Here is a 23,150-nt window from a genome sequence, read left to right on the forward strand (position 1 = left end):
ACCAAATGGACCCGAACGGGTTTGATTTTGTACCCTCCTCCCGGAGTTACGAATTGATAAAAATGAACGCTTGGGTTTTGAATGTGTGAGGCCGGTGAACCAGAAGACTCGTCCCGAAACACGCTCGCCCCCATTTGTTTCGCGGACCGCTCGCCCCCAGCGGTTCTTGTATTTGTTTGACTAAGGATATAAGGTTAGAAATGTGTTTAGGGTTAGGCATAATTTTACTGGGCTTAAGCCTTAAGGTTAGGTTTTGGCACCGTTTTACTGGGTTACGTTTAGGAATAAGGTTAGGTTTAAGCATAAGTTTACTGAGGTTACGTTTCGTTTAGGAATAATAAGGTTAACTTAAATAGTAGGTTTAAGCATACGTTTATTGAGGTTACGTTTAGGAATAAGGTTTTAGGTTTAGGCATAGTTTACAGAGGTTACGTTTAGGAATAAGGTTAGGTTTAGTCATACGTTTACTGAGGTTATGTTTAGGAAGAAGGTTTTAGGTTTAGGCATAGTTTACAGAGGTTACGTTTATGAATAAGGTTAGTTTAGGCATAGTCTACTCTACTGAGGTTACGTTTAGGAATACCAGGTGGCAACCGTTCCGAGGTTGCCGGATTTTCCCCGGGGCGACTGTGTTTTGGGGCGAGCTTTTTGGTATTCGTGAGGCCTATGTGTGGGTTGTTTCCGTCGGGGAAAATGTTACATTTTCTTATAATGTAATGAGGATGCTGTTTATTTTCTCCCGCATCACTGCCACTCTCTCTATTGCCTATTTATAGGCTATAATAACCCAACCGCACCGGTTGGCATTTAGTTCCTTATAAGAATGCGAGCGCAAATATTGGAATATGACTTATTGTTTGTGGGGAAAAGAAAGAAACATAACTGGCAAGACTTATTGGCGCACAAAGGGGGGCGGTCAAAATCCACGGGCTACTAGGTTCTTTGGCCAAGCAGCACAAGCAGTGGGTCTCTATGGCTGATTGTCAGTGGTGTAAAGTAACTAAGTACATTTACTCAAGTACTGTACTTAAGTACAATTTTGAGGTACTTTTACTTTACTGGAGTATTTCCAATTTTCAATATTTTTTACTTCTACTCCACTACATCTCAGAGGCAAATATTGTACTTTAACTCCACTACAATTATTTGAAAAATGTAGTTACTAGTTACTTTGTAGATTTTTATTATTGTTACAAAACATACATTTACCACTTCAGCCCTATTTAAACTTTGCCTATTTGAGAAAAGCCAAAGCTCAGCTTATCGATCTGCTACATTTTAGACATATGATAACTTTCTGGGACATTCTGCATAATGAGTAAGTAAAACATTTTAGTACTTTTTCCACCACTGCTGATTGTGATCATTTTAATGATCTGTTATGAACTTTTTTTTGGGGGGTTGAACGTGGCAGTGACAAGTTGTGGGCTGAAAACATAACTTTTCTTTGGTAAATGAATCAGGCTTTGCTCTCTCTCTCCCATTTTCAGGACAAATCCTATGCAATTAGACGTATAACTAACAGTTATATCATAATAACAGTAGCCTGGTCTGTCATAAACAGTAGTCTATCATGACAAGGATGTTTTTCCTCTCACAGACAAGTGTGTGACACAAGGACCCCTGTCACTTATGTAGTGTACCTGCTCCTGCACTTTATGACTGAAGGGACCTCCTCAGGTGTCACATTGAAGTTTTTCTTTTATTATTCATTTGACTGATAATATCTCATCGTGATCATTCTAAATGTGTATTTAAAAAAAAAGCTGACAAGTAAGGTTGGGCAATATATCGATATTATTGCGATATAGTGAGTCCAGAATATTGTCTGGGATTTTGGATATTGTAATATGGTGATATGGCATACATGTCAGTGTTGTCTTTTCCTGGTTTTAAAGGCTGTATTACGGTCAAGTGATGTCATTTTATGAACTTACCGGACGACTACCCACTTAGTTATTACAGAGGTATTACTGAAGATTACCCAAAATCTCACTGTGTCAATATTTTTGTTAAAGCCCCTAGTCATCCTCACAATATTGTCACTATAGAGGTGTTTGGTCAAAAATTAGATTTTTTACATATTGCCTTTATCGCTTTTAGACTAGTATACTGGCAAGTATATGTTTCATAATGTGTGTCTACTATCGATTCACATTATGGATGCTTTGTGCAGTGGTTCTTAAAGTGGGGTCTGGGGACCCCCAGGGGTCATTGAGGGGGGGGTCCCCAAGCTCACAACGCGTCAAGATGCAATGCATTGTGAGCTTGTAGATCTGCTATTTTCCATAATAAATGTGAAAACATTTGAAAAAAATTAACAGCGCAAATCTTGTATGAGGGTCCCTTGCACAAAATGTTTTCAGATGGAGGTCCGCAGCCAAATACATATTAATTTGGCGGTCCTTGACATGAATACGTTTGAGAACCACTGGCTTAGTGGATGGACATACTTGATTGATTGATTGATTGATTGAATACTTTATTAGCAGTTTGCAAAAAAAAGGACAGGAAAGTACAGTTCAATACAAGGTCTGCTATGAGGATTTTAAACCCAAGAAAGCCTATGGCTTGTTTCCATTAGGGTCCTGGCAAGTGGCAACACTGAACATGCATTGTCCGTGTCCATTCAAAGATTTGAGGTCCTCCATGTGCCCTTGCCTCAGTGAGAGCAGTTAAAGTCTTCCATCCGCATAGACACACTGTTTGGTGAGAGTGCCCTGCCACACCAAACCCTGTAGAAAGGTTGTAGATTGAGACCAGATGCTTCAGGTTATCCACTTAAAATGTCTACGCTCACATGACAGTCAGAGAGAGAGAGAGAGAGAGAGGAAGGAGAGCAACACCAGCAAATGTAGTAAAAGATGATCTGAAAACAAGAGATACACACAAACGGACACAGACACAGCACAGTAGCCACATTTGTGTTAATTTATTTAATATAGATAAGTGTTTTCAGACAAAAGAAAGGACAGCATATAACAAGTCCAACAACAAGGAAAGCTATGTGATGCTTAATTAATGCTCTGTCGTACTGCGGTGTCGTGTGCTAAAAATAGCAGATCTACAAGCTAACAAGCTAGGCTATTTTTTGGCGTGTGATACTGTCATATGATAAAGTAAGAATCTGGCTTAAAAGGGCAAAGAAGCACTTCATTTTGTGATAAGCTGTGTCCAACTAACGGGTTTGAATATAGGTCTGACATGTGAAGCAGTGGTCAGCGAATCACAGAGAATAATTCTCCTTTTGATCATTCTCTACTCTCTTGTTCCATGCATTAGCGGAGATAAATAAATGAATATCGTCTCTGCCGGGTGGAAACCTTGTATACCTAGATCTGTTCCTTTTTATTATGGGAAAAAAAGAAGAAAAAAACATTAACATAGTTAAAATATTGGAACTATCTTATACAGAAAATACAAAAAATAATAATAAATGCCAGGTCATGTTGCTGTGCAAACACAGTGCAACTGACAGGACAACAGCAGGCCTACAACAATCCGAGTGTAGTTGGCAAATGACTAGGGCAGGGGTCTCCAACATTTTTCACGCCAAGGACCTCTTATGTATAGAGAGATGAAGCAGGGGGCCCCAATACATATTGTATACATTTGTGTTGCAGATTAAACTTTTTCATAGTTTTCATATAGCTTCATAGACTTGTTTTTGTTTGTTCTGTTTGTTTTGTTCGGCTCTGTACTTGGTCTGCTATTTTTTCCCTCTTCACCAAATCTTCATGTCAAGTCAGGACCCCAAATTAATATGTATTTGTCCACGGACCCCCATATCTTGAAAAGATATCTTGTGCTAGTGACCCCCATACAAGATTTTTTGAAAATAGATCTACAAGTTGTGAGCCTGTAGATCGGCTATTTTGAAATAGCTGATGTATGGGTTCAACTGATTTTGATGCTATGTTAAGTCATTTAGCGTGCGTGTGCGTGTGCGTGTGTGTGTGTGTGTGTGTGTGTGCGTGTGCGTGCGTTCATGCGACCTAGTCGCTTCTTTAGGGCTTGTTTTCGTAGACCTGTCTGCTTGTTTCTCTCCCAAAATCTGGCGACACCAGTCCCAGCCCAAAGACGTGTAAGAGATATCGCACTGTACGATAGGAATCAATAGCATCTATCCATGCTCTGTGTTGCAGCGGAAAATCCATAATGTGAATAAGACAGAGGATACCTTAGAGGGAAAACAGAAAGACAGAGCCATGATGAGATATGTGATTAGATAAGATGGCAGCAATTTATTCACCCCCAAGGGGAAATATGTTTTTTATCTGAGAAAAGAGTAGTAGCTAGCTATATATACATAACTTAAGTACAATGGAGGAAATCACTTTTTTTGTTGTTTTTGTAACAGAAAATCAGTACATGAAATAAAGTTGAACAGATCTGTCATGGTGGTTATTAGGCTAGGTTATGTGCAGTGGAGTGCAGTACCAAAGTAGCACATTTACTTGAGTACTGTACTAAAGCATATTTTTTTCGAGCGTCTGTACTTTACTTGAGTATTTGCATTTTTTAATACAGTTTGTGACTTTGACTCCACTACATTTCAAAGACAAATATTGTACTTTGGAGTTTGGACTCCACTACATTTCTAGGAAGGAAAAAAGTACATTATGAATGAACCACTTAAGCAATATTTAAAGGAGACACACCATGAATTTCACTTTTTTTTTTATTTTTTTGGTATTTTTTGGGCTCCCCAGTCTCTCTTGTACCCCAAAAAATATTTATTTTTAACATTCAGTCATTCATTCTCATTTCAGAGATTTTCAAAATGGGCGTGTCTGAACAGGCCATCTCAGAATGGCAAGTTTGCTTACATCACCAAACTTTCTGCCCATGTATTTTGATGTATTCTGAGTATTTAGAATTGCTCAGTAGCACCCCTCTGCCCAACAGGACGTTTTGGTATTGCAGCTGAAAGTGCTTTATAAGCCTGAGAGAATTGACTTGGGATGAGTATATCTGAGTGTTGATTTAGGCTCAAACCTTTTGAAAATGGTTTGAGGGACATACACCATATGATATTAAATATCAAAAAATAAAATTAAATTCATGGTGTGTCTCCTTTAAAAAATATCTGATATACAAGCTTGTTGATAGGCTATTTCTGTTTTCTTATTTCTCTTCTGACTGAATTCCCTTTGGGAAATGCAGACTGTCTGATATGTTTGATATTCATGTTTGATTATATCACAATTGAATGGTTAGTGTGCCTGTTAACCACATCCCTGTTTTGAGCACATTTTGAAAATGTATCAAAATCTTATTTTTTTCTTTTTAAATTAAGAAAAAAACAAACACGCCACAATGTGATGCATTGCATCTTGTTGCATCGCATCTTGTTGCATCACATTGTGTTGCATTTCGATGCGTTGTGAAGGCTATAGATCATTTTGTCCTACAAAGAAGTATGTAGTGCTTAAGTGGTTAAGAACATGATTTCCCCCCCTTTTTTCCCCCACAAATCAAACGCTGATTACTGTAGTTCCACTGGCTTGGACATGTGCAGTGACTGCACCAATTCATCTATTCTGCCCGGAGTCTGCTCTCCTCTGTGCACCATTTCTGTCCAAGTTCCAGAATAGCAGAAGTGGAAGTACATTGGTTGGTACTTAGGGCTCATTGGCTACGTGTTCATGCACGCCAATATCTTCCTAATATTCAGGACACTCTGTTTTTGTGCTCTGCATGTCAAATCCCATTAACCACTTTCGTACTCTGTCGCCCCTATTTCGGGCATGTCATTACAGATGCCATTTTCAACCATTTCCAGCATTTTTGTACCCATTTTCAATCCAAAACAGCAGAAATAGTCGCTTACAACACGTGACGTTGTTGTCTTGCTCAGGGATATACAGATCGGGGCCGGGGAGGCGAAACCGGTGACCTTATGATCACCAGACAGCCTCTCTACCCCATGGACCCAGAGGGGTCCTTGACCCCCCCCCCCCCCCCCCCGCCCCCCCCAGGTCAAGTTAATATAGCATCAAAATGAGTTTAAAGACTTTAACCCTATACATCGGCCATTTGAAAATAGTCGATCTAACAAGCTCACAACGCGTCGCATATGGAGGGTCCTTGGCACAAAATCTTTTTGAGATGGGGGTTTGGGCCAAACGCATGCACTTAACCTTTTGTTGATCAATCAGGGCCCACTTGAACATCTCAAAAGCGATTGGCTGCCGTGTCAAGTGGTCAGATGGGTGTTGCTGCATGCCTGCATTTTCAGAGCATGTTTATTTTAATAATCTATCGATCGTGTCCTGGCTTGGATCAATATACTTTAAGTTCCTATTTATCACAATGAAAACTCATTGGTCTAGGTTTTCAAGAAAACATACCATGACGTTTTCATTTTTTTCTCTCTTTTTTTTTCACATTCATATTTTGATATTGATGTTATATTATCACTAAAATCTTATTGTTTTGCCAATTATTTGGTGGCCCACTTGCACTATCCTCACAACCCACGATTCTTTCTAAGTTGAGAATCGCTGCACTAAACCATTGGTTCTCAAAGTGGGGTCTCGTCCGGGACCCCAAGGAGTCCTTGGGGGATACCAGGGAGTCCCTAGCTAAATTAGTTAATAAAGCGTCACAATCATTGTAACCACTTTATCCATATTTTATACTTTGGCTATTAATAAATAGCAGATCTACAAGCTCATAGCGCGGCACTGAGTGGGGTGCCAAAGGGCACTCAGGTGGGGGTCCGTGGCCACATACATATCAATTTGGGGGTCCATGGCACGAAAGAAGTTTGAGAACCACTGCACTAAACTACCCTCTATGGCAGGGGTCTTCAACAGGGGGTCCGGGACCCCTAGAGGGTCCTTAGAGTTACTACAGGGGGTCCGCCAAATCTTTGTGTGAAAAGATTTTTTTATTTTACCTTAACCTCTTGAACCCTAGCATCCCTTTTCTGAGGAGAATTTTAGCCAAAAAATAGCAGATCTACAAGCTCACAACGCCTCGCGCTGCGAGGCGTTGTGAGCTTGTAGATCGGCTATTTTTTGGTAAAGAGGTGTTTGGTGTAGAGGGAAACAAGAGCAGACCAAGTAAACAAAAAAAGTTCAATCTGAAGCACAATTTTATACAAAATAGAGGGGGTCCCTGCTCTGTCTCTCGCTCAGCTAGGGGGTCCTTGGTCTGAAAACGTTGAAGACCCCTGCTCTATGGTATCTAGTGGAGTCTTGACTCCTCCAGAGACAGTTATATGACCAGGGGGTGTCAGGGCCGGAGTGGGACTTTTCATAGGAGCACTCTTTTATTCGTGACATGGCACACACCAAACACCAAACCAAATGCACATAAAGGGGAATTGGGACACCCTTCTGTGTCACACTTATGTGACAAATATCCACATCAACGCACACATACAAACCCCACAGCAATGACCCCAATACACACATTCATACACACATAATAACCAAATAATAAGCACAATGAAACATAACGGACACAAAATGTGCCCCAAGGCATGCTTTGGAGAATCTCCCCAGCCATTACCTGCCGGGGACGATGCACAGTGTTTACTAACAATAAAATAGCCAACAGCAAATCATTATGTAGCCACCGGAACAGGCATCTTTCTGTTGTAACTGCCTTAAAGGGATAGTTCACCCCCAAAATGACTTTTTTTTCCTATCGGTAGTCACCCCATGGAGACTTGAATTCATGGATTTTTTTTTGTTTTTTGTCGCATTCCTAAGCCAATAATTTAATGACCAGCGAACCGGTAGGCAGCGGTTCCAGTGGGAGACACAAAAGAGACTCTTTGTGTCTCCTACCGGAACCACGGCCGGTCATCAAATTATTGGCTCAGGAATGCGACAAAAACAGGGCATTAATTTATGAAACAATGACAGCGACATGGAGAGAAAGTGTGAATTATCATATTGTCGCTGTCGGGTGGAAAGTTTGTATGACCGAAAGCGTTCCTATTTTTATTATTGTTTTTAACACATTTAAAAATAGTGCAAGCTCACAATGCGTCGCACTGTAGATCTGCTACTTTAACTACATTTATGTGACACTCTTGTATGATTAAGTAGGGTATTAATCCACATAAAAAAACGTTAAAAAAATGAAATATGAAGATACAAGGTTTCTGCCCGTCAGCGACGATCCATTTATCTCTACGACGTATTTAGGATTATTAGGTTATGTGTTAATTACAGACGCTAACATTTTATCCTTCTGTAACCAAGGTTAACTAACAAGCCAATTGTATCTGAGTCCTAATGAGATGAATAAACAAAAAGGTCAAATTCAGTCAACAGGGATGGAGATTATAGATTGACAGCGCACAATAAGTAATGAGTCAATTATTAAAGGTCAGTGCGGAATACCAATAGGTCATCAATATTAATCCAGATTTCATTATAGATCAATGGTCCTGAGCCCACTGCTTGAGCAAATGCTGTATGACATACAACATTTGCTCAACCAGTGGTCCTCAAAGTGTGGTCTGGGGAGTAGGGGTCCTTGAGGGGGTTCCAGGGGGTCCCCGGCAAAATCTGTTTACCACTTTAACCCTATTTATACTTTGGCTCTTCAAAAACAGCTGATCTACACGTAATTATTATTAAGTAATAACGCGTTTGTGAGTTGTGAGAAACCCTGTTGTATGATAATCTGAGAAACCCTGTCAGTATGTTGTATGATAATCTGAGAAACCCTGTCAGTATGTTGTATGATGATCTGAGAAACCCTGTCAGTATAGTTGTACGATAATCTGAGAAACCCTGTCAGTATGTTGTATGATGATCTGAGAAACCCTGTTAGTATGTTGTATGATGATCTGAGAAACCCTGTCAGTATGTTGTATGATGATCTGAGAAACCCTGTCAGTATGTTGTATGATGATCTGAGAAACCCTGTCAGTATGTTGTATGATGATCTGAGAAACCCTGTCAGTATAGTTGTATGATAATCTGAGAAACCCTGTCAGTATGTTGTATGATAATCTGAGAAACCCTGTCAGTATAGTTGTATGATAATCTGAGAAACCCTGTCAGTATAGTTGTATGATAATCTGAGAAACCCTGTCAGTATGTTGTATGATAATCTGAGAAACCCTGTCAGTATGTTGTATGATAATCTGAGAAACCCTGCTAGTATAGTTGTATGATAATCTGAGAAACCCTGTTAGTATAGTTGTATGATGATCTGAGAAACCCTGTCAGTATGTTGTATGATAATCTGAGAAACCCTGTTAGTATGTTGTATGATAATCTGAGAAACCCTGTCAGTATGTTGTATGATGATCTGAGAAACCCTGTCAGTATGTTGTATGATGATCTGAGAAACCCTGTCAGTATGTTGTATGATAATCTGAGAAACCCTGTCAGTATGTTGTATGATGATCTGAGAAACCCTGTCAGTATGTTGTATGATAATCTGAGAAACCCTGTCAGTATGTTGTATGATAATCTGAGAAACCCTGCTAGAATGTTGTATATGAATGAAGTGATGCTGTAAGTTGGAGAGACAGAAGGAGGGACTGCAGGCCTGGTGTTTGTGCTATAAATGGTTGTTGGTTTGGAGATGCTTTGGAGATCTTTGGTCTTTGGTTTGGCTTCTTCTTTGTGGCGGCTCTACTGTAGGGAACAACCGCTTAATGTACTCCCTGTGTGTGTGTGTGTGTGTGTGTGTGTGTGTGTGTGTGTGTGTGTGTGTGTGTGTGTGTGTGTGTGTGTGTGTGTGTGTGTGTGTCCACTCCCTTTCTGCATACACACAAACACACAGACCACAGGCTTCAGTGGGTAGCAGAGAGGAGAGAGATGGGAGAATATCTCCACGAAATAACAGGTGTGGTTTGTGGCTGGAGGTCATCTTGGAGCTGTCCTGTAATTGGTGGCCACAGTGCGGTTGCCAGCAAAGCCGGCCTTCTATTTGCTCCGAGGATTACACTGCTTGCACTCACTCGCTCACTGTATTGCTGGTGTACTGTGGAATCCTGAGGGTTAATGTCACTTTGACGATGTACACATGGAACCAAATGGACCCTTGCAGGAATAGATATACTCCTAGTCAAATAATAGTGAAAGTGAAAGTACTTTATTAGGCTACTTGCTTTTAAAAAATACATAAGTATTCAAAAGTACATGCTTTAAAAAGTATTCAAAAGTGCAAATTACAAAGTACATTTTCCGTTCCTGGCATTGTTGTATTAACATTTTGACATTTTCCCAAATACTAATATTTTCCATATAGGCTGTTTCTCTTTTTCTACTATTTTCACTATATTTGACTAATTCATAATGTACCCCCCCCCTTCATAGAAATGTAGTGGAGTCAAAAGTACATTATTTGTCTTTGAAATGTACTGGACTTAAGTACAGCACTCAAGTAAATGTACTTTGTTACTGTCCACCACTGAAAATTACAAATCCTCACTGTTAGGTGGAAACCTTGTATGTCCAAAAATGACGCGATGCGCGAAGTAACGTTGTGAACTTGTAGATCTGCTATTTTCACTAATTTTGTGTGACACTCTTGCATGATGAAGTAGGGCATTACTTTACGAAAAAACTAAGAAACATAAAAAGTTGAATATGGAGATACAAGGTTTCTGCCCGACAGCCACACAATGGATAAATTAAAACTGAGGATTTTACTGTTTTGGTTACCGCAGTGTCTTTTCAGTTTGTTCCTTATATTTCCCTGAATGTTTTGGCCGATAAAACACTAATTAGCAAGCATTACGTTTCGCCACTGCGCATTCCACACTGCCCGTCATTAGTGCTTTTCTCAAAAGTGACGAGCTATTGTTTATTCTATTGTCATCATCAAAGAAGCAATTTTCTCCACAAATGAGTCCCATTCATAATAGCAGCGCAGCTGTGAATTAATTGCACTTATCTCTTCAGGGCCCTTGTTTCATTCTGTTTCAAACTATACTTACCGTATGCATGAATTTGTAATGATTGTGTGTGACGGACAAAGAGGCAGGCTCAGATAGGTAGGCTATATAAGGTAGAGCTATATTGCATTTTTCCCCCACATAAGACAAAAGTAATTAAAAGAGAGACAATGGATTTGTAATTATTTTTCAGGACGACTGGATACAGGAAAGGTCGATTCCACTTGTTTCCATTCTGCTACGGTTTAACAGCACAATCATCTTATACCTCCCATACACTGCAAGACGTTGACAAAGTTTTGAAAATAATTTATAAAACTAAAGTCTAGTTAGTTAGTTAGTTTATTTAATTAGTAGTTAGTTTAACACCATCTCACACTAGAAGACTTTTTTAACTACTTGAACGCTAGCAGGATCCCTCTTCTGGGCATGTTATAATAAGTGAACATATGTGGCAAGAACATCAGATCTACAAGCTCACAATGTGGCAAGTGTCTTTTTGAGCTTGTAGATCTAGTATTTCTGGCAAAGAGATTTGGTGTTGAGGGAAAAAATGGAGGGGGCAAAGGATAAATACCCGGGGTTGACCCTGGTCAGTGAAGTATATAGGGTTTAAGAGCTTAAAGGACTTCAAGTCTCACACCTAAAGACAATTTGTCACAGTCTAAGACTCTCTATTCCAGGGTGACCATTTTGGAAGAACTGGAGAAATACGCCCTTCGGGCATTTGCCCCCTTCCTACCTGAAAGCCCCTCCACACTGCCGGCTCTCCTCCTCCCAACTGTCCTCATCACCGAGGGTAATCTAATTATATTGACCAAGTATATTGTGCTAGAGGTCTGGGCCTCTACGTGACCCTCACACCTACGTTGCACCGCCGATCCGTCCGATATGTCTGAGTCATAGTGGGGCTTTGTCAGAGTACCCACTGTACCTTTTTTTGCCCATATATGGATTTCAATGCATCTGTCTACCTGTGTCCTTTTTATGACCGTATATGGCGATCCCTGATGTCATTAGTATATGTATATTGGCATGCCCATATATGGGCATAATGGTTGGATGGACGGTTCTGGACAACTGACCATATATACCCATATGGACAAATCGGTCGGATCGGCGGTTCTGGATACCCGCATATCCGAACTACTCGGAGGCGGGCATCGCACTCCCTCGAGTACTTCACAATGCGTGAGCCGAGTCTGAAGTTGTCGGTCCCATATATGCACATGACCATATATGTGCATAGCGGTCGGATCTGTGGCTCTGGACAACCGGATCTCTAGTAAGCGGCCTATATTTGAGCATATGACATGCCTATATATGGGCGTATGGGGTTTGTTTATGGTTATGTCTAAGTCAGATTGTCGTGGCCGTGGTCTGCCGGCCCACCGGTCCTCCCTTAAGCCAATTTTAACACATCGGGTGCCAAACATGGTCTGAACCGTGTTTTCACAGAGTAGCGCTTCGGTGCCGAACACGGTCTGAACCGTGTTTTCTAAAACCCCTATAACTCCGAAACTTTTTACATTGGGGAAAACAACTCATTTTGTATGCGCGATTGCTGGCCATCGTGACCCGCGTGAAAGATGTTATTGTTCCAGGCGTTAGCCAGGACCATCGTGCAAAATGCACGATGCTTTGTTTCACATGGATTGCTCGTCTTGGAGTCTACAGCTTAAACAGCGCCGCGCAGCTCAACGGTGAGATTTCTGGCACTGAACGTAATCTGTTATTATAAAATTCTGGCACCGAATGTGTTAATAGGATACATGTAGGCATATTGTTTTTCTTTAGGCGGTTTTATTTCTGAAAATCAGAAGTCGTTAGAGAATTTGTTATGAATGCACAATGTTGTTTTGTAATCAAAACAATATTATGCAAACATTTTTGAATTAATCTCTTACAGACAATTAAAGCAGCTTCATAAACAATGTTGTCTGTTATTCCCTCCCCTAATTGGCGATGAGGAAGCAGCAAACACTGCTGGTTGTCTTTTCCCTGGAGAAAGCAGTGTAAAGCCAGCCATGACTCATGAGGCAGGTAGACGCCAAACTCATTCATTATCTTGCCGCTGACCTTTGTTGATGGTGATTGAGAAAGTCACCATGACACAATCTTCACTCTGGTACCGTCTGTGTCTAAAGGTCCTGCATGGCTGGCAGCTCAGTCCCGGGTGATGTGATGTGATGTTTTTTAACCACCCTCTGTTGAGCCTTGGCTTGCGGTCATGAGCGGAGCATCTTCCAAGCGTGTGAGCCACCATTGTCTCGCCACCTTATCAACGGTGTCCACATGATGTGACCAGCTGTGACCAGATCCCTGTACAACTCCATGTAAATGGTGCATGCACGCAGCACAGGAGGCAGGCCCGCTGGTTATGCAAAGTGTATACAGATTGTATGCAAATTGAAAGGGGGGAGAAAGTAAGGCTGTCCAAAGGCCAGACCCCTGAGCAATATCTGTGCCAAGTTCGGAGGCAGTTGGACTTCTGGTCTGCTGTGGGGACCCGAACGCACGCACGCAGAAAAACAATGATGCAGAGAATGTCAGGAGAAGTTAATTAAATATCCAAGGCTCTTCCACTGAAACATAAAAAAAGGTCTTTAACCTGGGGTTAAAGGATGGCACAAAATATTTTCAGATGGGGGTCTGCAACGAATACATTAATATGGGGGTCCTTGTTGTGAAAATGTTTGACAAGCACCGTCAATACTGTCTAGTATTATTAGAGTATGTAATTGGGAGCCAGCTGTCAGATATTTGAAGTGTGCTGCTTGGCGTACTGTACTGTACTGTACTGTACTGTTCAGAGTACAAAGCATCACAGTCAGTCACAGCTTGTGATTGATGTGACATCGCTCAGCAGCGATACAACCAACCACCTGTTGTCATCTTTGCCTCAGGCACATGAAGGAATTATTAACAGTCAATTCACTCTGAAACCAATGCTATAGGAGCCCTGCCCTGGCAACGTTGCCAAGTCCGCTTATTATAAGCGACTTTGTGCTTGCTTTTCTGTAGATTCGCTTGTAAATATTGGCTTGTCTCTAAAGTGTAGTTGCTTCTTGACCATGTATTTGGCCACGAACCCTCATCTGAAAATATTTTGGGCAAGGGACCCCCGTACCAGATTGGTGTATTTAAAATGTTTTCAAACATATTCAAAATATTTCATTTTTTTTTTCAAGATTATTTTGAAAATGCAGATCAGTGAGCTTGTAGATCGGCTTTTTTCAAATAGCCGATAAAACCGATTTTAACACATTTTGCTGGGGACCCCCTGTATGTGTGATCATGTGACCTAGTTGCTTCTTTTGGGCTTTTTTTCGTAGACCTCTTTCTTGATGTGTTTTAAGACTATAGTGGAAAAATGAATGAAAATACCATAATACATTCTAGCTGTATTTACTCGATATATATTATTTCTGTTTACTGCATTTTGCAAAACTATACCAGTAGATGAGACTGTCGTGAAAGAGTTACCGTTAAGATTACACAGTGATTTGAGGTTTGCCTTCATCATATCCCTGGCTGCTCTAACGACCCAGTTCCCCATCAGTAAAAATAGCATCTTATCTAATCTTACTTCATCTTGAAACTTTCTTCATGGCATGCTTTGTTTAGTTTTTTTTGCTTTTAGCTTTTTCCCCCCTTTTCCCCCCAATTGTCGTTATGCCAATTGATTCCTCCCCACACACATTTGTAGGTTGTCACTGCTGTTGTATCCTACTGAGTCTGACTCACCTGCCAGTGAGGAGCCCCCAGCGGGAGGATGTAGAGCCTTCGTCCTACTCCTCCCGCCCAACACTCCCTGCTGACAGGTACCACCGCAGCCTGTAGGGAGTGTGACAAATATCGCCCTCCCCCCACCTGGCTTCTTTCCCCCGAACACGGGCCAATTGTGTTCGTATATAGATGCTCGACAATGCCGGATGCACCATGGTGGATTCGAACCCACAACCGCCGCGCAGTTTTTGACCGTGCCCATCTTTATGATTTTGAATGGTGGAACAAAACGGCTTTTTCAACTGCTTGATTTGGAGATATTTAATAAATGGATTGACATATCCAAAGATACAATAACTCTGGACATTGAATTAATAATGCACACAGCGTCTAACTTAAAGTCAACCCGCAGTAGTCAGAGTCACTACACATATACGTATGTAGTTATGTTTTCTATGTCCATGGCAGTTTGAAGAAAATGTCCATCACAAGCCGACATGGTGCTGACCCCTGGTTATTAGGGGTAATAAGAACTAGGCTAGGCTTCTCATTTAATAGAACTAACAATCAGATGAAGAATATTGTCAGTGTCTGTACAGCAGTTAGGAAACACTAGCCTGGGACCAGACGAATCTGCGAGTGCAACAAAAATTGCACTCTGCGACTTGGGTCTGGCACCGCTCCATAGAGAATCCATTTCCTGCTCCAGAAGACGTGGGTGACCAATCAGGGCCCAGTATTCGAATATGGGAGACTGTAATTGGTAGTTGGTTGTAGGTCTAACCAATTGCGTCGAGGGCCATTGTTTTGATCCCGCCCCTTAGGAAAAAAAACGTCCTCATGGAATCACCAGACTCATATCCACGCAGTGATATAGTCTGGCTATGTGAGGCTAAGGAAACACAGGACAGATACTAGAAAAAGAGATACAATACACAATATACACAATACACAATATACAATATACAATACAATAAAGCAAAAGTAAGCAGGTAGTGACGCACAGGGATTAGGAAAGTAGTAAAATATTAGAATCATAAAAAATGACGTCCTCATCAACAACATGCAAATGTGGCAGGAGAAGCCTGTGGTCAGATTCTGACCCAACATTATAACTCACTGAAAAGCAACCATTAGTAGTAGTGTGCGCACATGCGTTGCGATGCGCACGTGTGCGTCTGTGTGAAACCAAATCACTAGAAACCAGCTAGCTTGCTGTTTAGCAGAAATGCAAAATATATTTCAACCACATTAACCCTAGCGCCCCGTTTTATGGGGTGAATATTTGTTGAAAATAGCAGATCTACAATGCATGACGGGCAGCAGTGGCTCAGGAGGTAGAGCGTGCCGGTAGGGAAACAGAAGGTTCCCAGTTCGATCCCAGAGTTAGTGCCAAAGTGTCCTTGAGCAAGACACTGAACCCCTGATTGCTCCTGATGAGCAGGTTCGTGCCTTGCATGGCTTCCTCTGCCGTCGGTGTGTGAATGGGTGAATGTAATGCGCTGTGAATAAAGGTGCTATATAAACGCACCATTTACCATTTGCGCCGTGTTGTGAGCTTGTAGATCGCAGGGAAAAAAAGGAGGGAGTCTAGCATAGAGGCCTGGGGGACTCCCGTCAACAAAGTATTTTGTGTTTTTGTTTTTTGTTTAGCTTTTCAGCCCTTTTTCTCCCCAATTGTTTTGTCACTGATGCCCCGGCCCCCCAGACACGGGTCAATTGTGTTCCTCAACAAAGTATTTTAGTGCATTATATTTCATGAACGGAAATAACAAACAGATGACAGCTTCCTGTCACACCTTTGGCAAGGTAACGCGGATGCCCTTCCTCCTCCCCACTTCTGTTTCATCTTTTGAGTAAAGTGTATTTTTAAGATATTTCAAAATATATTTCGAACGGAAATGACGAACAGATTAGAGATGACAGTTTCCCTTCTCGGCTGTCAGGAGGCGTGGTTACAGACTGCTATTGTTGTCAGGCAGAAACCTTTTATCGCCCTGTATATGCCCTACTTCATCATACAAGAGTGTCACACTATTTAAACTTTTTTTTTTTTTTTTTTAAAGGACCGGTTTTGGACATACAAGGTTTCCAGCCAACAGATTATAGCTTTAGATTTAAGCTATAACCATTACTTTATACTTTGGCTATTCAAAAATAGCAGATCTACAAGCTCATAGCGCAGCACCGAGTGCTGCGCTATGAGCTTGTAGATCTGCTATTTTTGATAAATCGTGAAAATGTGTGAAAAACTTTGAATATATATATATATATTTTTAAGCGAACATTTGTAAAATATTTTGTTCCAGGGACCCCCAGAAGCAAAGATTTGAGTTACAAATGATTTTTTTTAAATAGCAGATCTACAAGTTCATAGGACGGTGCCGCGCTATGGGCTTGTATATCCGCTATTTTTAAATAGAAATCTAAAATGCGTTCCCGGTTTTAATGGTGTTATAACACTATAAGACATGTCAAAATGGATGCATAATTTGATTTCATCATATCCTGGAATCGATCTGTTGCTTATCAAAGTTATCAAGTTATGTGCATGCTGTGTCCGTCGCTATGCCTCACTATTACCGTGTCTGCTTTGTCTTTGAACAGGCCTTGTAATGTTGTCCATCGCTGTATCTACTTGGTCTCTATAATGTTCAGAGCCGGGGTCTTTCAGGCCAACAAGGACCCCTTTAGTTCTGCGATTCTCAACCTGTCGGTCAGAGCCCACTGGTGGGCCATGGAGTATACTGCAACTGGGCCCCCCAATAATTGGCAAAACACTAAGATTGTATTGATAATATAACATTAATATAAAAATAATAACAATACTGAAATATAGAAATGTTTTCTTTAACCCATTGAGACCTGGAACTGTCTCATTTTTAGATTTGAGCTAAAACGCATTATTTTACACTTCGGGCTATTCAAAAATAGCAGATCTACAAGCTCATAGCGCGGCACCGAGTGCCGCGCTACGAGCTTGTAGATCTGCTATTTTTGAAAAATCGTGAAAATGTGTGCAAATCTTTGATTATATATATTTTTTTTTAAAGCGAACATTTTTAACTCAAATCTTTGCTTCTGGGGGTCCCTGGAACAAACTATTTTGATGGGGTCCGTGGCCAAATAAATATAATTTTGGGGGTCCTTGACACAATGTCAAAAAAACACAATGTCATGAAATGTTTTCTTTAAAATTGTTTTCATATTTGTGTTAGGCCTACTGATAAATATGAACTTATATTTAAAGTATACCATGTTACTTCCGTTGATCCAAGCCGGAACAAAATTGATCGATCGATCGTTAAAAATAAAACATGCTCTGATGCGCTGCCGTGTTAAGTGGTCAGATGGGTGGGCCGCTGGATGGTACAGTGTGTATTGTGTGTATTGTGGTCTTGCATAGAATCGTCAAGTTTGTTGATCTCAGAAAGTATTTCTGGCAGATATGTGAATGTCACTGAAATTTGCAGCCAAGCTCTGCACAGTTTTAGAGAATAGATGTAACCAAACAAAAAAACAAGACAAGAAGAAAGAAAAAAAAATGATAACAGTGGTTGAGTACACTGCCGGTCTATACGAATGAAAAGTTCAAAGCCTTCAAGTGGCAATTTAGAAAGAGCAAAGATGATGAAGAAAGGAGACAAACATACTGCATATAGGGGTGTTTTTGTTTTATCTGTCTGTCTCTGGTTTTCCTGATTGCTTTGAAAAGTTCAAAGGAATCAAGTGGCAATTTGGAAAGAGGAAAGTTTGTAGAAAGATGACTAAAAGTACAGGTGGCCTTTGAGTTAATAATAACAATTATATACTCAATTCTTAAAGCGATTTACAGGGTTTTAAAGTGCTCCTCCTATAAAAGAAAAATACATAAAGGTTGGAGTTTTCCAGACATATTTAAATATTTGGGAAAATAAACAGATAAACTTTACTTTCAAACAATAACTTGTTGCCCCCCCCCCCTGCAATGACTCTGAGGACCCCTAGGGGTCACGGACCCCTGTTGAATACCCATGGTTTAGAGTTGAACCACTTGAACCCCAGTGTTGTGGGCTATTTTTGGCCAAGAGATTTGGTGTAGACGGAAAAAGTCTAGAGGGTTTAACCCATTAATACCTGGAACGCATCTGTGTCACTTTCGATTTCTTTGGCTATTCAAAAATAGCTCATAGCGCGGCACCGAGTGCCGCGCTACGAGCTTGTAGATCTGCTATTTTTGAAAAAACGTGAACATTTTTTAAAAATATTTTTTTCAAAAAACTGTTAGGATTTAGATTTTTTTAAAGAATGGCCTCAGGTCTTAATGGGCTAAGTGGTTAAAGACAACCTTGTGGGCAAGAAATTAGCCATTTGCGTTCAATTGCAACTGTGTAAGAAAAAGACAGAAGTGTTCTACGAAATCACAAGTCATTTGCCAACTGCAATGTGGCTCATCACACCATGTGCTTTGGATGAATGAATGAAGGAATCTTGGTGATAAAAGGAAAGAGCACATCATCCCTTCCAACAAAAACAACATACAATATCACAGAGGATAAAAACACACAGCCCTGAGGCTTATTTCCGTTGTGTTTCTGTAGTAGATTTGAAATATAATATTTCAATCTACTACATTTCTGTAAAAAACAAAGAAACAATCATAGAATAAAAAAAAACAACAAAAAAACCCACCACATATAACAGCTATTCTACCATTCTATCTCTTTGCTTTTAGTGTTGGTTATGTTTGCTCTACAAACATACCGTCTCTGTGTAGACTCAGACAATCAGGCGGTGGCTCTGTTTGATGCTTTGGTCTCTTGGGTATTTTATCCCTGTATATACTGTAAACACATTGTCGCTGTCCGGCAGAAACCTTGTATCTCCATCTTTCAACTTTTATGTTTTTTTTCCCCCTTGTATATTAACCCATTGAGACCTGAAGCCGATTTTGCATGTCTCCTAAATCCCAACAGTATTCTGAAAAACGTATGTTTCTATATCAGTGGTGCTCAATCTTTTTCATGTCAAGGACCCCCAAAATTATATGTATTTGGCTGCGGACCCCCATCAAAATATTTTGTTCCAGGGACCCCTCAGAAGCAAAGATTTGAGTTAAAAATGTTCGCTTTAAAAATATATATATTCAAAGAGTTGCACACATTTTCACAAATTTTCAAAAATAGCAGATCTACAAGCTCGTAGCGCGGCACTCGGTGCCGCACTATGAGCTTGTATATCTGCTATTTTTGAATAGCCCAAAGTGTAAAATAATGCTTTTTAGCTCAAATCTAAAAATGACACAGTTCCAGGTTAATGGGCTAATGCCCTATATTTCATCATACTACAGTGTCACACAAAAATAGCAAAAATAGCCGATATACAAGCTCACTACACGCCACAATGCAACGCGCTGTGAGCTTGTAGATCGGCTATTTTTGATATTTTGAAATAAGTGAAAGTGTTTTTTTTTTAAATTAAAATATTGAACCAATGAAAAGTACTATTAACAAGAACTTGTGACAACATTTTCTTTTCATTTTCTAACAAGTAACAGTTTTGGACATACAAGGTTTCCACCAGACAGTGACAACATGGTGCTGGGTGCTGTCGCTGTCCATCGGCGGTGGTGCTGAACCATTCACCTATCCACGCATACAGAGTGACATGTGCTGTCCTACTGTCTTGGTTCTTTAGGCTCTCCTGTGGAAATAATGTCCAGAACTTGTATTGTAAATATCCGTCAATATTGATATGAACTGGCTTTCTATACAGTGTTTTCTCAGGTGGGATATAAGGGCCATTACATTCAACTTATCATTTAGATAATAATGGCAATATACTCTTTAAAGTTTAAAGTTTAGATCATTCTCCCCACCTGTTATACATTGGGGAACACGCAACATAATAATAAACATCATTTATATAGCACTTTTCAAAAATAAGTTAAAGTGCTTCACATACAGTACATAAACAGGAAATATAAAGGCAATTCAATGATGGAAATTAAAAACAAAGGAACAATACAAAAATAATAAGACAAAATAAGAGTGAAAGCAGAAAGTAGCTGTCCATTCCATCTATAATAATGAGTTTTTAAAAGACTTTTAACACATCGGGTGCCGATCACGGTCTGAACCGTGTGTTTACATAGTAGCGCTCTGGTGCCGTTCACGGTCTGAACCGTGTGTTCAGTCTTTTTGTTTTTTTTCGTTTTTCTCCGTATGGGAGTACCCATTGTGATCTTGAGAAGGAAGGGCCAGATAGATCACCGGAAACAAAAACATGGCTTCCATCCGCTTCCTGTCTATTTCCTTCTTTAAAACGCCTATATCTCCGAATCCGTTTCCGGTGGTGAAAACCGGTCATGCGCGATGCGCGATCCCCCCCCCCCGTTGTAACTTGCGAGTGAAATGTTATGGTTCCAGGCTGTAGCCAGGGTCATCGCTCAACATGAATGGATGCTTTCTTTTACGTGGATTTGCTCGTCGCGGAGTCTAAAGCTTTAAACAGCAAAGCGCAGTCAATGGGGAGAATGCTGGCACCCAACGTAAGTTGTTATGAAAAAATGCTGGCACCCGATGTGTTAAAAGTGGACGCTGAAGTGGCCTGTCTAATTTCCAGCTGAAGTTGGTTCCACAGAAATGGAGCCCTAGCAGCGAATGCCCTGTCACCTTCCGTCACAAGCCGTGTCTTGGAGGGACAAGTAAAAGTTTGTCTGCTGATCTAAGATTACGGCTGGGTATGTGAGGAGACAGGAGGTCAAAACTATAAATAGGAGCGAGTCCGTTCAGTGCTTTAAAAACAAACAATGTAATTTTAAAATCAATTCTGAACGCCACTGGTAGCCAGTGCAGTGAGGCAAGAACAGGGGTTTAAAAATATGGTGGGTAGAGCGTCTGCGGGGGTAGAAGAGGATTTCATGCAGTTGATTTTATATTCAAAAGGTCAGGCTGGGAGAACAGAATAAAAGGAATTTACGGTTTGACATACCTCCCTGTGTGGTAAAGTGCACAAAGAAGGTAGTATTTGGTCTCTAATGTTTGAGACCTCGTCCAAGAAGAAGGCTTGAAAGGCATCACATCTCTCAGTGGAGATTATCTCGCTGGAGTCGGAGGGACGATGTATAGGAGAGTTGATGGTGTTAAAGAGAAGTCTTGGGTTATGGGGATTAGAAGCAATTAGATGGGATATGCTATATGTATTGTATGTTCACGTGTCTATACAATGGTTTGTCTATGGTGGTGGATTTCAAAACTGTTTCATATATATTGTATGTTTCATTTTTTTCATGCAAAATGGCTGACTTTGACATCTTCAAGTGGGAGGGTATAAAAAAAAACTTGCAGACCCAGTTGAGTGCTCCGGTAGTTAATTAAAGTAGTTTCTTTTGAAGTGCCCTGGTATTTTTCTTTTCATGTGCTGGCCTTGCTTTGTCTGACTATTACATTGCGACTGTCTTGTGTTCTTTTTGATGTCCCTCAGAACAAACTTGCATTGTGGATTGCTTGGCTCAATAAGTGATAGTTGGTGTTTTTGACTGGATATGAGAACGGCCACTTGAGAGTGCTCTGCGTATGTGTGAGTCAGTGGTGTGGCAACTCACACACAGTACTGTCGGTCAAGGTGTTCAATTGTGTACATTGTCTCAGTCGGGCTCCATATTTCAACTTAAATTAGCACTCTGCTTCATCATACAAGAGCGTCGCACAAAAGCAGTGAAAATAGCACATCTACAAGCTCACAACGCGTCACGGTGTGAGCTTGTAGATCTGCTATTTTCACTGTTTTATTTTTTATTATAATAAAAAGGGAATATTTTTGGACATACAGTATGAGGTTTCCACTCGACAGTGACAATACTTAATATTAATAATGCATTATGAAGCACTTTTTCCGTCAGAACACCTTCAAGTGGGCACAGGCGGTGCAGTGGTGCAGTTCATGTTTTTGTGTGCCATGGTGTTTTTCTGTGTGCCTCCCAGTGTCGGCCCTGAGCAATTTGGTGCCCTAAAAAGACAGAAACTAATTTCGTTTCCATGAATTCAAGGCTTCATGGGGTGTGTAACTGGTAACTGAGAAAATAAGTCTTAAGGAGGCGAACTTCTCCTTTAAGTACAGTACTCAAGTGAACTTACTGTGACTATCCACCAGTGCAAGTTTGAAAAATTGGACCAGGCTGATAATTATCACCTTTCAATGTAATTTGAGTCACAGTCTGTCACAGTCACAGTAAAGGATCAGACTAATTGAGCATCTTGTGAACATTCAGGTAGAACATAGGATCACACTTTTTGATCGCCTGCCAGTTTGGCCTTTCTTCCTGCTCATGCAGAAACCATAGAAGAGATCAGATAAAACATGGCTGCTCATCATCTTGACCACATCATCACAGAGTGTGATGCCCAATTTACTTCCCTAATCCCCGAGTCATCTCCTCAACCCTGCTTGGGCTAGTTCCAAATGCTGTCTTATTAGCCCTGTATACACACCAACTAGTAGTTTAGTTAGTTGTAGTATTGTAGTTAGATAGCTGCACCTGAATTAACAGGATGTGCCAGCG

The 23,150-nt window shown here is 40.6% G+C and overlaps 1 protein-coding gene across 1 annotated transcript in view; it reads left to right on the plus strand.

The window, feature by feature from the left end:
* The window catches only part of LOC311039302 (matrix metalloproteinase-16-like), a 103,344-nt gene that overhangs the window by 622 nt on the left and 79,572 nt on the right, over nucleotides 1–23,150 (plus strand). The gene's annotated exons all lie outside the window — the stretch shown is intronic.

This window comes from Gymnoscopelus microlampas (assembly GCF_963454915.1).
Source record: "Gymnoscopelus microlampas genome assembly, chromosome: 22".
Taxonomy (NCBI): Eukaryota; Metazoa; Chordata; class Actinopteri; order Myctophiformes; family Myctophidae; genus Gymnoscopelus; species Gymnoscopelus microlampas.